The following is a 14239-nucleotide window of genomic DNA, read 5'->3' on the forward strand; positions in this document are numbered from 1 at the left end:
CCTCCATGGTTCCTGCTGTGCCTCTCTGGCTGTGAAGTGGCTTTCTTACTCATAGATAGTGCTGTGTGGAATAGCATGTGGGCCAGCCTCTGAATACCTGCACTCACTTCCCTCAGTGACAGACTATGGCTTAGAAGTAGAGGTCAAATAAATCAGTTTCTCCCTTAACTTTTATTTGGTAGACTGTTCATCACAGCAACAGTATGAAACTTGAATAAAGCATTGGGAGACCCCTGTACACAATGCAGTGCTCCAGGGATGGTTTCCTAGAGTTGATTGGATGATAGGGCATAGTATAATACAAAGAAAATCTAGGCTGGTTAAATCTTGTGGTAGAAGAGTGGTATCAAAAATTTCAGAGTCGTGCATGTGCCAGAGTAGATGGAACAGCAAATATTTCTGGAGAAGTGTGCAGGGCCCATGCTGCTCTGTGGATGCTGGAGCATCCCTGCTGAGAAGCACAGTGAGAAGGACCAGGGAGAAGGGTGCCAGCATTGCTGGAATCTCAGGGATAATGATGGCTCAAGGCTGGGTTGGGGTTAGGAAACTGGATTTCTAACTTGGAATCTTAGCAATATAGTACAGAAAAAAAAATATAGGATGGAGTGGTCAGGAGCAGTAACATCAAGGACAGTGTTCCATTGATGAGTAAGGGGGATCCACCTTGAAGGCTAACTGTGTAAGGGGGTCATGGCTAACAGAACAGAAAAATCCTAACTATAGGGAGATGGTTACCAAACCCAGATGTGGCTGGATTTTAACAATTAAAGACTAAACAGGTGATCAAGAAGTTGAAAGCAGCTGTGTAGGGCCCTGGTCTGCCCTTATTCCTGGGGTGCATTTGCGGGGACAGTTTATGGTCAGCTAACTAAGTGTCCTGTGTGTTTCTGTGCTCTCCCAGCCTGGCCTGGTGATTAGCTGCAGGGCATTGTCTCCATTGTTAATATGGTAATTTCCCACCTGTCTGGGAGGAGATCCTTGTGCAGCAGTTAGATACTTAAGGACTTCCCCGAGTCTAAATAAAAGGCATTCAGCTGATCTCCTTTCGAATGACCCTGGTCTCTCTGTGTGTTCTTTCAATCTCCAGGCCCTTGCCCGACTCGCATTAGGTACAGTGGCTCGCGAACTGTATCGAGGGTGTAACACAGAATCGGGTGTTACAATTGGAGGCCCCGCTGGGATGATCATCAGCAACTAGACCTATCTGCGAGATCGGAAAGTAGGGATCCCTGAGAGGTCGCCCTCGGGAAGGCTGGCAAGCAGGTAAGAAATTGAGCTGCAAGGGTGAATTGGTTATGGGTGCAAGTAATTCTGTTCCAGTGTTAACGGGCCGGTTAACAGGCCAGTTGTTAGCTCTTTTGGAGAATAGAGGCACCGGTATTAAAGTTGAGACAGCACAAGAGATCATTAAGACGGTTTTAGAGTTTAGTCCCTGGTTCCAACACGCAGGGGGTTTTAACATTACTGATTGGGAGCAGGTAAAGGCTGATCTTCAAAATGCACTGAAAGAGCGAGGGCCACAAGAATTCCTCATGGTGATATTTTCACTATGGCGCTTGGTCAGAGATGCTCTTCTCAGTGATGATGTAAAAGTGAAAGAGCAATTAAGGAGTTTAAACAAAACCCTTGAGGAGATTCAGGAAGTAGAATCTGTGAGTTCTATTAAGAGTTTTGAGGAACAGGAAGTTTTAGGAACAGGAAATATTAGAAAGGATATAGAAGAAGAAGAAGAAATTTTAGAAAAGGAGATTGCACTGATAAAAAAGAAGTTAGAAAAAGAGGAAAGGAAGGAAGCAAAGGGAGATGTCTCCATGAGACCTCCTCCACATAATCCTTGCACTACTGCTTCTGCCCCGATAGACTTAGAGGCAGAAATCCGAGATATCCGGGACAGGTTAAATAATCTAAGTAGAGAGAGGCAGATTTATCCTGTTGTGGAAAATATTGATCAGCAGTGACAGAGGGTCAGGCAGCATAACCCCCTGGCCTTTAAGGATATTAAGCAGTTAAAGGAAGCAGTTGTGGACTATGGAGCTCATGCTCCTTTCACTGTAACTTTATTGGAATCCTTTGCAGAACTCAACCTTATACCCAGTGACTGGATGCAGCTTTGCAGGGCTTGTCTTTCAGGGGGAGATTACTTGTTATAAAGAGGTGAAATGCAGGAAAATTGCAAAAAGACTGCAGGGAAAAATGCCGAAGCAGGTTTCCCCCAGCATAACCTTGACATGTTAACTGATGAAGGACAGTATGCTGGTTTAGCAGCATAGATTGCTTATGATCTTGCGATTTATGCTCAGATAGCTGCAGCAGCCGTTAAAGCTTGGAAAACTTTACCTAACAAAGGATCACGAGAACAGCTTTCTAAGATCCTTCAAAAACCTTCAGAACCTTATTCTGAGTTTATTGACCACCTTCTACAGGTGGGAAGTCGCATTTTTAGAGATATGGATTCAGCTATGCCAGTCATTAAACATTTGGCCTATAAAAATGCAAATAAGTTTTGTCAGGAAGTTGTATGCCCTCATAGAGATGGAGATTTAAATGACTTTATCCGATTATGCAGAGACATTGATGGCACCCACATGATGGACCAGGTAATTGTTTCTGCCCTTAAGGAAGGCCAAGGTGGAGCTAGGCCTAGGAATTGTTTTCAATGCAGAAGGTCAGGACACCTCAAAAGGAACTGCCCTGCTGGTAAAGGAGCAGTTAATCAACCTAGAGGAAATCCAGGTGTTTGCCCAAAATGCCAAAAGGGAGCTCACTGGGCTAATGACTGTCACTCTAAGATGGACAGTCAAGGAAATCTCATCCCCAGGTCAAAAAACGGGGGTGGGGTGGGGTGGGGTGGGGCCTGCCCTGGGCCCCCAAAACACAAGTGTACGGGGCCATGAGCGGAGTAGCGGCTCCCATCAGATTCATTCCTCAGAGAAATGCCTCGCTGTCAATTACCTTGTACGAGGCACCTCAGGAAGTGCAGGACTAGATCTCTGTACCTCCGCCCGGGCAGTATTGACCCCACAGATGGGTGTGCAGGCCTTGGGGACTGGAGTATTTGGACCTATTCCAGAGGGTTCAGAAAGGTATAGTTTTGGGTAGAAGTAGTTCTGCGCTCAAAGGAATCAAAATTTTACCAGGAATCATAGACTGTGATTATACTGGAGAAATTAAAATTATGATTGAAGCTGGTATGGGAGTCCTTGTCATCCCTCAAGGAGCAAGAATAGCTCAATTAGTGCTTTTGCCCATGTTTCGCTCTACTAATCCTTTCTTTAAACAAGAATGAGGGGACAAAGTGTTTGGCTCCACAGGATCCCCTGGAGCTTTATGGGTTTCTAGTTTAGAGAACCGCCCCACCCTTACTTTAACAGTCAATGGGAAAAGGTTCCAAGGCCTTCCTGATACAGGGGCTGATTCTTCAGTGATTCCTAAAAAGCACTGGCCTGAAGCCTGGCCTCTACAACCAGCCTCTATGACCGTGCAGGGAGTAGGAACGGCCAGTTCTCCAGAGTACAGCACTCAATATTTAGATTGGGAGGACGAAGAAGGCCATAAGGGCATTTTTAAACCATTTGTCCTGGAACATCTTCCTTTTAATTTGTGGGGAAGAGATGTTTTGCAAGCTATGGGAGCAGTTCTAACCACTGAACCTGTGCAGCGTATGCTATCTAAGCAGGGCTTTGTCCCTGGTCAGGGTTTGGGCAAAAATCTGCAGGGAGATGTGCCGATTTTAGCAGACAAGAAAATAATACAACAGTCACCTGGACAGCGTGCAGGGTTAGGAAATTTTTCCTAGGGGCCATTGCAGAGCAGCCAGAAAGCATTCCTATAAAATGGAAAACTGAAAAACCTGTTTGGATAGAGCAATAGCCCCTGAGTAAGGAGAAATTACAGGCTGCTCGTACTCTAGTCCAGGAACAGCTAGAAGCAGGCCACATAGTGCCATCCACTTCTCCCTGGAATACCCCTATCTTTGTTATTAAGAAAAAGTCTGGTAAATGGAGGTTGCTGCAAGATCTTAGAGCAGTAAATGATTGCATGGAAATTATGGGGGCAACTCAACCTGGGTTGCCTCAGCCTGTAGGTATTCCTGCAGGATATCATCTTTTAGTTATTGACCTGAAGGATTGTTTTTTCACCATTCCCTTGCATCCAAAATACTCTGATAAATTTGCTTTCAGTATACCGTCTATAAATTTCAAAGAACCATACAGGCGCTACCAATGGGTAACATTGCCCCAGGGTATGGCCGATAGTTCTGTAATTTGCCAAATGTTTGTGGCGCGGGTTATTGCCCCAATAAGGTATAAATATTCTCAACTGTATATAAGACATTATTTGGATGACATCCTATTAGCTGGACAGAACCCAGAAATAGTCCTTGAGGCTTTTGCTGACTTACAAGAATATCTAGCACATGCTGGGTTAATAATTGCTTCTGAAAAGGTACAACTACAGTTTGCATATCAATACTTGGGGCATCAGCTATTGCAGATAGGAGTAAAACCACAGAAAGTTACTCTTTGCCTAGATAAACTACAAACTTTGAATGATTTTCAAAAATTGCTTGGAGACCTAAATTGGGTCCGGCCCAGTCTGGGAATTCTTACTGGAGACTTAAAACCACTTTTTGACATTCTGCAGGGGAATCCAGACCCAACATCCTTTCGTGAGTTAACACCTCAAGCAAGGCAATGTATTACTTTAATTGAAGAAAAGCTTGCCTCTGCTCATATTCATTATATTGACTATAGTCAGCCACTGCTGTTGATAATTTTCCCCTCCAAGCATAGTCCTACTGGAGTTTTTTGGCAGCAAGGACCCATTCTATGGGTACATAAACATGTGTCACCTGTAAAAATTGTTATCTCATATCCATCAGCTGTGCTACGTGTAATTCAGAAAGGGTACAAACTTAGTTTGCAAACTTTTGGTATATTACCTGATAAGGCTATTACACCATATACCCAGGCAGAAATAACTTGGTTGCAAAATTTTGCTGAAGATTAGACCTTATTTTTATGTACTAATGCCTGCAAGTTTGACAATCATTATCCTTCTGATAAGTTAGTCACCTTCTTTAAAAATCATCCGGCAGGTTTCCCTAAAGTTATTTCTTTGCTGCCTCTGGCAGGGGCACAAAATGTGTTTACTGATGGATCTTCCACCGGGAGAGCTGTAGTAGCCGCCCCTCCTGATTTTGACATTCAGTCTGTTAATACTAACTCTGCTCAGGTGGCTGAATTGGTTGCTGTCCAGGTAGCCCTAGAGAAATATGCTGATATTCCATTTAACCTTTTTACGAACAGTCAGTATATAAGCAAAATTCTTGCACCATTGGAAACTGCAGCTTATATTGCCTCTGTATCTCGAGTCTAGATGCAATTATTGGCTATTCAAACTTTGCTTTGGGCCCAATCTGTTCCCATTTATGTAGGGCATTTGCGGGCTCACACTGACCTCCCTGGTCCTTTGAGTGAAGGGAATGCTTTGGCTGATCAGCTTACTAGTCAAATTTATGCAGTGAGTCAGGAATCTTATGAAGCTGCAGATAAAGCTCATAATCGTTTTCATCTCAATGCTGGATCTTTAAGATTTCAGTTTAAGATATCTCGAGAGCAAGCCACTAATATTGTTAAAAAGTGCTCTCTGTGTACAGAACTTTTAACTGTTCCCCATTTGGGAGTTAATTCTCTTGGGCTTGCTCCTAATCATTTATGGCAAATGGATGTCACCCATGTTCCTTCTTTTGGGTGCATGCAATATGTTCATGTAACCGTGGATACATATTGTCGTCTTATTTTTGCCCCAGCTCACACAGGAGAAAGATTACGGAATGTTAGAAGTCATTGTCTCCAGGCTTTTGCCTACATGGGAGTTCCTAAAACTGTAAAAACTGATAATGGACCAGCCTATACTAGCACTGGCTTTGCTAAATTTTGCTCTGAGTTTTCAATTTCTCACAAAACGGCTATACCTTATAATCCTCAAGGACAAGCTATAGTGGAGCGAGCTCATCATACACTCAAAGCCTATTTGCATAAAACAAAAAGGGGAATATCGTTCCACCCCCAGAGATCATTTATCTTTTATTTTATACATTTTAAGTTTTTTGACTATTGATGCTCAATCTCAGTGGTAACTACTGACCGACATTGGCAGCCAGATTCTTCCGGGATGCCTCATGTCAAATGGAAGAATCTATCAGACGGCACCTGGTATGGTCCAGATCCTGTACTGGTATGGGGAAGAGGGGCTGTTTGTGTTTTCCCGCAGGATGCTGACAATCCAATATGGGTACCTGAGCGTCTGCTGCATGCTGTGGATTTTCCTGTCCAGAAGCCTGAAGACAGGACAGAGCCGAGAGATCAAAGAGATTCTGGCTTGTCAACTGAAGAGTTGTGGGATTCCTGAGGAGCTGGCTGTGGTGGTCCGAGTGCCAAAAATTGTTCCTCTACCCATCTACCCATCTACCCATCCCATGATATCGGCAGCCATGGCTGTTGCTGCCACAGCAGCTAGAGCTGCTGGATTTTTCATTAGTCAGTCAGTTGCTTCCTGCTAGCACAAAGGATACCTTCTTAGGACAGGTTGCAAATGCCTTGGCCATTCAAATTGAGCTAAATTTACAAATGAATATTGCAGTTAATTTTGCTCTTGGTTGTGGTTAAAGACCACTGCTAGATGTTACAGTAATAGACTTATTGCTGTTATTCACGGACCCTGAGGTGTACAATTTACTAATTGGCTCTTGAAATTATTCTAGTTAGCTATACCAGGGTTCTTTTTCACCAGCGCTGAGACCTTACTTAAAGGGCTCCAATTTGGGCAGAATTATTAAGGATTGAGCAGGCACAGTCTTCTCAAGGAATGCTTACAGGTGCTGGAGCATCATCTTCATGGATTATGATGCCAGAGCCAAAGGCAAGCTCAGATCAGTGTTGCCACATGGCAAGTCCTCTTAGCTATTGCCCCAGAGAATCTTTCAGCACAAATCTGGCTGAACTCGGTGATGGATGACTAATGAGCCAAAGACGGGAAAGGCTTTTGGGGGGCTGCCCCAACCTAAGACAGGAAATATGTTTTGACCTGGATGCTTTCCCATGACGGGTAAGGGGTATTGCCTGACATCCAAAGCCACCCAAGACAGGCCTAGTCATAATTTATATAAAAGGGGGGACCTGTAGGGCCCTGGTCTGCCCTTATTTCTGGGGTGCATTTGCGGGGACAGTTTATGGTCAGCTAACTAAGTGTCCTGTGTGTTTCTGTGCTCTCCCAGCCTGGCCTGGTGATTAGCTGCAGAGCATTGTCTCCATTGTTAATATGGTAATTTTCCACCTGTCTGGGAGGAGATCCTTGTGCAGCAGTTAGATACTTAAGGACTTCCCCAAGTCTAAATAAAAGGCATTCAGCTGATCTCCTTTCGAATGACCCTGGTCTCTCTGTGTGTTCTTTCAATCTCCAGGCCCTTACCCAACTGTACATAAGGTACAGTGGCGCACAAACTGTACTGAGGGTGTAACACAGAATCGGGTGTTATACTGCTGACCCATGAAAACCCAGACATCTGTGCCCATTGTTTAAACTGAAGCTGGGGATACAGAGGTGGTGCAGGGGTTAAGAGCACTTGTTGCTCTTGTAGAGGATCCAGGGTTGATTCTCAGCAACCTCACACAGTGACTCACCACTGCCTGCGACTCCATTCCCAGAGCCCAAATGTCCTCTTTTGTCCTCCAAAAGCACCAGGTGCATATGTGCTGCACATATATACATGCAGACAAAACATAAACCTATGAAGCAATCAAAACTGGACCTCCTCCAAGACAGACACAGAGTTACTTCCTAGGAGACAGACAGATCAGGTCCCAACAAGAGTGACCACTCTGCCCTGCAGTAAGTGCAGCCATTCTTCCTGCACTGCTTCACTACTGCCCTGTCACCCAGGGATGGACCCAGAGATGCTCCTGTGAATGGATCGTGCGCTGGTTTGAATGAACAGTCATCTATAGAGTAGAATGTTTTTGAATAATTGGTCCCAAGTTGATGGCAGCTGTTTGGACAGGTTCAGTAGGTAAGGCCTGGCTGAAGGAAGTATGTCCCTGGGGGTGTGGCTCTAAACCCCATTCCCATTTCTTCATCTCTGAACTTTGCTTGAGGTTTAAGACATATGCTCTCAGTTGGGCATGGTGTCACATGGTTCTCATTCCATCACTTGAGAGTCAAAGGAAAGAGATCTTTGTAAGTTTGTATCCAATCTGTTTTGTATAGTAAGTTCTAGTACATCAGGAACTAAATAGTGGGACCTTGTCTCAGAAACCTAAACCAAACTAAAGCTATGTGGGCTCCAAGCTTGCTGCTCCAGCCACCGTGCAAGCCAACTGCCATGCTTCTCTGCTGTGAGGTGAAGGACTCTTGTTCCTCTGAAACTCTAAGATCCCAAACCCTTCCTTCTGTGTGTGACCATGGCCTTGGTCTTCATCACAGCAGCAGAAAGTGACAAATACAGCTACTGTATCAGTACTGAAGTTTTCACAGGACAGATGGCTTCTGTTACACCTACTCAGCTCTGCTCTTGAAATTTGAAAGCAGCCAGAGACAATAAACCAACTAAGAACATGGCTGGATCTTCCTCTAGGACTATCTGACCCAGGGCAATTTGTCAGCCTGAGGTATCAATTCTTGGAAATGACCCTGGGTTGAGTTTATGACTAATTGGAGAACCACGTTGCTTGGTGACCAGCCTGACCCATCTTCAGCAGGGAAAATGCTCTATTTCATTGAGGCTCCTGACATAGTAATGGATCCTGAGAGAGTATGGTCTGTGGTCTTGGGATATGATAAGGCCCATCAGGCCTCAGGCAGACATCATGAGGTGATCTCTTTCCCACTAGGCTATAAGGTGGACAGGTCACAGTCAGAGAAGATGTCCAGAAGAGAGACATTGCTGCAGGGACATAACAGGTCACTTGTGTGTTGAGAGCAGGAAGATACAAGGACTCTTGTCTAATAGAATATCTGCTATTACCCCAGATGCTTTTGGAAATGTTACCTCATCTAGAGGAAGAGACTGAGGTTAGTTCTCAAGTAAGCTGCCACCTCTTTCTCAGCAAGCACCTCAGGCTTCAGTAGTGACCTCTATGGCCATGGGATCTAAGGAAACCACTGGACAGTAGTGAGACATCAAAAGTCCCTAAATCCAGGGTCTCTTCGTGTCATTTCTAGCTGACACAGAAGACAAAGGCAGCATAGAACCCACTGCTGTCTGGGGAACAGGCAGCTTTCAAAGTTCTTCTGAATACACTCTGTGGCGATGGGCACCAGTACTGGAACATGGGGTACACCCTAACTGGGGTCAGAAGAACGATGGGAGCCACATTTGCTGTCCTATTCATCAGCCTGTTGCATTCCAAGTCTGTTACACTAAAGGTAGAATAGAGTATTTGATGCAGGACAGATATAGTGAGGCTTGCCAGGTTGAAAATATTTAGTGCCTGCCATTTATAGGAATAAAGGAATATCATTATTGGATGATGTTTTCACAGGAGACTGAGTACATGGGGCCTGGGAGGCAAGAGCAGAGCCTTCCACATGTACCTGTCTAGTACCATTGCCAGAGTGCAGTATAGTCAGCCCTGGTTAGTTGAGGTACTAACCCACAGATTGTCACCTGGTGGAAAAGGGGCTGGAAGGCAAATTATGGATAGGGGGTGGAAAAGGTTAGATGGGCAGGGAAGGGCACCGAGCCAGAAGGTGGTTGATGAGTCTTATGGCATTGAAACTGAGCTTGGTGGTACAAAGTTGTAATCCCAGCACCTGACAGACCTAGGGAGAGAAGGAATTGCTGCAAATTCTATAGTGCAGGCTATGGAGTGAAATCCTGACTTTTAAGGGTAAAAAGTGAGAGAGAGGGTGGTTGTGACTGCTGTGTCCCTGGAAGCATCTATTGTGATATGTGGAAGAATACCATGGAATAGTGGGAAATAAAGTTTGAGGGCAAAGATTTCCAGAAACGTTGGAATTACTTCTGAGGCTGGGAAGAAAGTCTTCAGAGCATAGACTGCCTTAAGTCCATAGAAGCTGAATGAACCTCTTGGCAGGGTGTCACACTAGGGTTTCATGGCTAGATTTAGGCTTCCTGTACCCCCTCCCCAGTATGACTGAGGGCTGAACGCATCAACTGGATTCCCTTTTGGCATCATGTCCCCCGCCCTCCTTATTTTCCTTTCTGACAAGGTAATTTTCCTAGTCCTTTCCTGGACTGTATAAAATTGGCAGGGCTTGGGACAATTAGCCTTGCTGGGTTTCCTTGGGTTCGGGAGCTTCCCAGAGAATGACTGCTGCCCTAGGATTCAATAGCCTGATTCTCCCCTCCTTCACCTTCCCATTCCCTGTACCCCTCCAGTTAGAATATAACAACTCACCACTGATGGGTATCATGGACCACAGACAGATCAGTAGAACCCAGAAGCACAGTGCCTTAGTGGAAGGATATTTCTGGGTAGCTGCATTCCTTGCCATATCTTGAGCAACACGTTTAGTGATCGGATCTGTGGAGAGAGGCAGGGCCGATGTGCAGAGAACTCTGCACAAAGATGCACTGACTTTTCAGTGGGTACTCTGCACTTGTGCATTTATAGCAGACTGCTGTGGTCCCTCCCTCTGGGAGGCGGAGACTATCATCATCTGAGTGGAGCATCCCTGCCCTGGTTGTAGACCCAGGCTCTCACACCTCTTGGTCCCTCCCTGGCACTGTCCCTTGTTGGTAACTGAAGCTGCCTACAGTTGCAAATTATGGCCCTACAGTCAGTGTTTTTGTGGGCAGGAGAATGCAGCTTGTGTAACTTAAGGCCAGTCACGCCCACAGCAGCCTGAGTCACACCAGGAGCTTCTCTCCTGAGTATTGGACACACACCTGCTTTAGCTTCAGCCTCACCAGGAGCCTCCCTCTCAACCACCTCCCCCCACCCATTCTGAGTTCCCTTCTGATCTTCCTTCTGCACTTTCCATCACCTTGCCTCTACCTACATCTCAATCCCAGACTCACTTTCTCCACCAAGTCACTTCCCTTCAATCCTGTCCTCCCCCCACACTTTAATTGTCCTAATGCTTGGCCCAGAGCTCAGCACTCCTCATCTACAAGGTGCCCTTTTCACTCTCCCCTCCCTCCTCCCCATCTCCTTCCTTTACCAACATCCCCCTCCCCACTGGAGGCCCTTAGTAACTATCTTCTCAGCAGGGCTGTTCTTTTTTCTCCCTAACTCTGTGACACTGGAACCTAAGACATTTAGGAAAGTTCTGCAATCACAAATTTATTCCAGTAAAAAGCAGATTCAGTTCTGTAGAGAAGACTCAAATTTTAAGAGCCCTGACTGCTCTTCCAGAGGACCCATGTTGTAATTCCATCCCCTCTTTTGAATTGTTCCCTGAGACTTAGCTGTGGGACTGTTTGGAAGATTCATCCCTTAGGAGTGTGCTCCTCAACTCTGCATATTGTCTGTGATTTTCTGCAGTGGTCTCCATTCTTTGCAAAGAGACATTCTCTTGATGAGAGTGAAGAATACATCTGTTCTGGTGTTTAAGGACAAATGTTTATAGATTGATGTTAGAGATTATGCTGATTTTGTAAATTAGTGGTTGTGGAATCTCCTTCAGTAACCATGACTTCAGCACTTATTAGTTAGCTATGTTTATTTTTAGTTTCCTGTATTGTGCAGGCATGATGTCCCTCCTGCTTAGCAGGTCTTAAGTTCAATGAGAGAGCTGCTGGATACCATCAAGGTATGTGTGCCAGTTCTGCACAGATAAGAGTTACTGTGGCATGCTGCTCACTGATGTGGTCCATAGACGTCAATAGCTGGGTGGGACTATTGGTTGCCGCCCTCCTGTTGAAGCTTGAATAATACTTTTTGGAATTAAGAAAGGTAGTCACTTAGGGAGGTGACATTAAGTCATTTCTGGCTTAGTGGCCTCTGGGCCCTGTCTCTAAAGTGCATGGTGTCTTCAGCAGTAGGGTCTTACCTTTCAGCTTGGGGAAAAGAAGGGCAGGAGCAATAGGCTTGTGCTTTAGTAGCCTCTTGACAGCCCGTTGGACAGCCCTGACCAACAACTTGAAAGAGGGTCTCTCCTGACTGGTATTGGGGTTCTGTTAGGTAGTTCCCTGTAGGGAGCACCATCAACCCCCATGAAAAAAGCTCATAGAACTACATATGTTAGTTATACACAGATTTACATTTGTTATAATTTTAGGTAAATAGTTAATACATGAACCCTTGTCACCTTTCCAGCCATCCTGCTGTTACTTTACCTCCCTCACTTTTCTCCTCCTGTATTTACCTCCCCTCTTCACTAAGTAGAGGATGCTTTCCCATATTCCCTATCAGCTCAATTGTATCAATTCTTATTCCCCTTTACTCACATCCCACTTTCTTCTGCAATGAACTCCCTTTCCCCCCCTACGCACCCCCTTCCCATGTCCCTGTCAGAATGTCTAACTGTTAGATATCCTTAAACTCACACCCAAGATTCTACTTCTGCCCACTCTTGATGTGTTACATTTTTTGGGAACAGGGAGTCTGCAGCTCTCCTTTGACATGGACCCTCACTAGATCCTGAGACTCAGTATCTGTCTCATGTTGTATCAAGGTGACAATCAAGGGCACCTGGAGTTCCCAGACAAACAAGCCTTTTCAGTCACCTCCACACACTAATATGGGAGATTGTATCTAGGTTAACATCCTCCCACCCGATAATATGTTAGTATTCAGGCATCTGTACTGGCCTGCCCTTAGGGTCCTGACAGGATATGTCCTCAGCTGCAGCCACTGGGAGCACCTTCTGTGCACATTTGCTGTGTTCCCTTGTGAAAGGTGGGCCTTGGCCTCCTCCTGTTGATTTCTCTTTTGCCACTCTTGTCTCTGCCTCTGCTCACTCTCTTTCCCTTCCCAGCTCCCTTCTCTCTTCCTGTCTCTGTCCCTTTTTAGCCCCTTCTCTGTCCTCTTCTAATAAACCTTCCTAGTGAGCCCTGATGTATGGCATGACTACTTCCCACCATTTTCAATTGAATTGTAACCTTGGTTCCCCAAGATTAGGCAGGCCCTACTAGGGCTTCCTCCAGCCCGCTGGCAGACGGAGGCACTCCGACACACTGAACCTGGTCCAAATCTGACAGACAGCCCTGCTTCTCCAACTAATGGATCGCTGGGTGCCTCTGTCCAACCCTAACATGATTGGTGAGTTTCCCAACTTCTCTACCTCTGGCCATTTCCCTCGTGTGAGGATTCTCTCTCAAATGTGTCTTCTTGCTTCTCAGTCTTGCTACCAGGCAATCCATGTGTCTCTCAGACTCAATTCTGGCCCTGCTCTGTTTATCACTACTCATAGAACAGCTTGCACAACATTTTTACCTCTCCTTTGTCTCTGCATCCTTCCTCCTCCTCCAAAGAACATATCAAAGATATCCATGGGTGAGCCAAAACCACCACCTGCTCCACCCTCTTTAATCACCTGCTCTCCTCCTTTATCATCTAACTCCCCTTATTTGGAATCGGCAAGAACTTCATAAGCTTGAGAAATCTGTTTAAACTTTTCACCTTCATTTGGATTCTTATCAGGGTGGTACGTCAAGGCCAATTCTCTATAAGCCTTTTTCAGTTCTTCCTGGGTGGCATTGGGTTTGACCTCCAAAACATCGTAGTAAGTGGTTTCTTTTACCATTTTTTTACAGCTGGGTAGCGGACCAGTGCTGGATAGTGGAAAGAGAAGAATAGCACAGCGCAGTTCAGGCGAAGGTCCTCCACCTCCCACTGAACATTCTGGAAAGTTCCCTATCAGAATATTTTAAAGGACCTTTGCAACATTCCTCCAGGGATCAGACAGATGGAAGGAGGTATCTGCCTCTTGATCTTTTACTCTTCCCCTCCCAATACACCACTTGCATGAACTCTGTTGTGTGTGGCTTGTTTGCTTAGTGGCATGCCTTGGCAGGGCCAGCCAATGGTACCCACTTCTCGCTAGGACCCTACCTGCCGGCTCCACTTGCAGCAGATTTGCTCTCTTCAACCTGCAGCAAATCTGCTTCCTCGTTCACTAGCAGCTTCACCTTCCATTCAATACTGGTACTGGGTCTCTGGTGGGGCTATGTGCCGCTGACCATTCCCCTTTATGTGAAGTTTCATTTCTTTTATTTTTCTTTATCAAAACATTTTTTAGTTTTTTTTAAAACAAATTTATTACTTAAAAA

General features: G+C 45.3%; 1 long non-coding RNA gene across 1 annotated transcript; it reads left to right on the forward strand.

Annotated features, from left to right (window-relative positions):
- The first annotated feature begins 1132 nt into the window (after positions 1–1132).
- Positions 1133–7432, forward strand: LOC121466503. The gene is made up of 2 exons (XR_005976779.1): positions 1133–1263; positions 6277–7432. It is a non-coding gene; the product is annotated as an uncharacterized LOC121466503 (long non-coding RNA).
- The last annotated feature ends 6807 nt before the right edge of the window (positions 7433–14239 follow it).

Source organism: Microtus oregoni, unplaced genomic scaffold (genome assembly GCF_018167655.1).
Source record: "Microtus oregoni isolate MIOR12 unplaced genomic scaffold, Mior012 000033F_ref0000390, whole genome shotgun sequence".
Lineage (NCBI taxonomy): Eukaryota > Metazoa > Chordata > Mammalia > Rodentia > Cricetidae > Microtus > Microtus oregoni.